Source organism: Pteropus alecto, unplaced genomic scaffold (assembly GCF_000325575.1).
Source record: "Pteropus alecto unplaced genomic scaffold, ASM32557v1 scaffold271, whole genome shotgun sequence".
Taxonomy (NCBI): domain Eukaryota; kingdom Metazoa; phylum Chordata; class Mammalia; order Chiroptera; family Pteropodidae; genus Pteropus; species Pteropus alecto.
In genome coordinates, this window is record NW_006430730.1 from 215,166 (window position 1) to 217,945 (window position 2,780).

Below are 2,780 nucleotides of genomic sequence, written 5' to 3' on the forward strand. Positions count from 1 at the left end.
CTATGAGATCAGGGACCTTCTTTTTAAATGTTGTATTTGAAAACAATTTAAAATTTACAAGAAGTTACCGAAAGTAGCATGGAGATTTCCCATGTACACTTTGCCCAGCTTTTCCTAGAGATAACAGTTTGCACAACCATAGCACACTATCAAAAAACAGTAAATTGGATCTTATGGCACAATGGCGTAGATGATAGAAGCTTCATTCATGCCCTCTTGTGACTACATCAAGGTTGTGATGGAAGCAAGGAGCAAACAAACAGAGTCACCTGGGGTCTAGATGAACAGGAGCCCTATGACTAGAGAGAGAAATAACACTGTTGGAGGTAGGAGGGGGCAAGGATGTGAGGCTGCCCGGTCCCCAGTAGCTGAGTGGGACAGAGGCTGTGCCAGCGGCAGATGCTCCTCTTAAAGGGGCTGTGACCACAACTGGACTTTTGCAGTGATGGACCTGCTTGCTCTGAGCACCAGCGCCACGTGGGCTGCTCAGGGGGCACCAGGGACTTACAGGGGGACACTGAGTTGTCAGAGCTAGGGCCAGAGGTGAGGCTCTCTCCCGGGCAGAAGTGCTGGTGGAATCCATTGCTCCTCTGCTGAGCTCTCCCCACTCCCGATGTGCTGACACAGTGCCGCCATCGCTGAAATCATATGAAAGAAAGAAAAGAACAAGGAAAAATGGAGTCAAGCAATTTGACAGATGCAGAGTTCGAAATACTGGTTATAAAGACGCTCCATGAACTTAGGGGAAGAGTAGATATGAACTCAGTGAAAACTTTAATAAAGAGATAAAAAAGATAAAAATGGAAATGGAAATGATAAAAGGGAACGAGTCAGAAATAAAGAACACATTATCTGAGATGAGGAATATATTAGAAAGAATCAACAGTGTGGAGGAAGAAGAGGATCGAAACACCAATATAGTGGGTGGGGAAGCCAAGGGCACCCAATTAGAATAGCAACGAAAAAGTAACCAAGGATATAATAATAATTTAAGAAGCCTGTGGGACACAATTAAGGGTAACAATATCTGGGTCATAGGGGTACCTGAAGAGGGAAAACAAGAAGTTAAATATATATTTTAAGAAGTAATGATGGAAAACTTCCCTACCCTGGAGAAGGAAATAGACATACAACCCCAGGAAGCTCAGAGAGTCCCTATAAAAATGAACCCAAAGAGGCTCACACCAAGACGCATCATAATTAAAATGCCAAAGGTTAAATACAAAGAGAGAATCTTAAAAGCAGCAAGAGAAAAGCATTTAGTTACCTATAAGGAAGCACCCATAAGACTGGCAACTAATTTCTCAAAAGAAACTATGCAGGACACAAGGGCTTGGCACAAGGATCTACAACCAAGAATACTTTATCCAGCAAAGCTATCATTTAGAGTCGAAGGACAGATAAAGAGCTTCCCAGACAAAAATAAGCTAAAGGAATCCATCACCACCAAGCCAGTATTACAGGAATTGTTGGAGGGACTTCTTTAAGAAGGAAAAACATTTACCAAAAACATGAATAAAAAATGGCAATAACTACATTCCTATCGACAAGTACCTCAAAATAGAAAAGAATGAAGTGCTCCAACCAAAAGGTAGGGTGGCTGAATGGTTAAGAAAACAAGACCCCTACATATGCTGCCTATAAGAGACTCACTTTAGATTAAAAGACACACACAGACTGAAAGGAAGGGGATGGAAAAAGATGTTGCCTTGATGGACCTGGAGGGTACTGCGCTAAATGAAGTGAGTCAGATAGAGAAAGACAAATATCACATGATTTCAGGTACATGAGGAAACTAAAGAACAAAATCAACAACAACAACAAAAGCGGAAACAAACCCATAGATACAGAGAATATTATGAGGGCTACTAGACGGGATTGGGGGTTGGGGGGACGGTGACAAAGGGCAAAGGGATTAAGCAGTACAAATGGATACATACAAAATAGCCATGGAGATATAAAGTGAAGCATAAGGAAAATAGTCCACAATGTTGTAAAAAATGTGTAAGGGGGACAAGGGGTACCTGATTTAGTGGGGTGACCACTTCATGAATTATATAGGTCTCTAATCACTAAACCGTACATCTGAAACTAATATATTATTGTTATGCCAACTTAATTGGAAAAGATCTCATCAAATTGCACAATGTAAATATGGGCAACTAATTGTCTATAATACTTCAATAAAGCTGGGGGGGGAAAGAAAATGAGATTCATTTATTAAGACTATTACACAGCCTTACTGATTGGGAATGGATTGCAAAATTGCATAAGTGAATAGGAAATATCTTTTTGGCTTTGTGGAGAAGTGTCGAGAGGATTGGCTGGAGTGTAGTTGTCTGGGTCTCGTAGTAGGTCGTGTGAAAAGACTAGAGTTAATTGTACTCGAATTAAAAATAAAAGTCCTAGAATATCTTTCTTTGTGCAGTATGGAGGGAATGAAATTTCGTCTATGTTAGATGAGACTCCGGATGATTATCAGATCCCGTTCCTTGAGGAAGTGGATGAACAATTATTAGGGCTGAAATAATGGGAGGTTGAAGTGGAAGGTGAATCGGGTGAGTGTAGCTTTATCCACTGAGAGCCCTTCTCAGGTTCATTCAACTAGACAATAAGGAAGCAGAAAGGGGTTTTGCAATAACTGCTACATCTCAGAAAAGTATTTGATTCCATGGTAGGACGTAACCTATGAGTGCTGTGTCCATCAGTGAACGCTAGGATGATTCTGACATTTCATGTTTCTAGAAAGGTGTAAAATTCGTAGTATAGGCCTCGCCCTA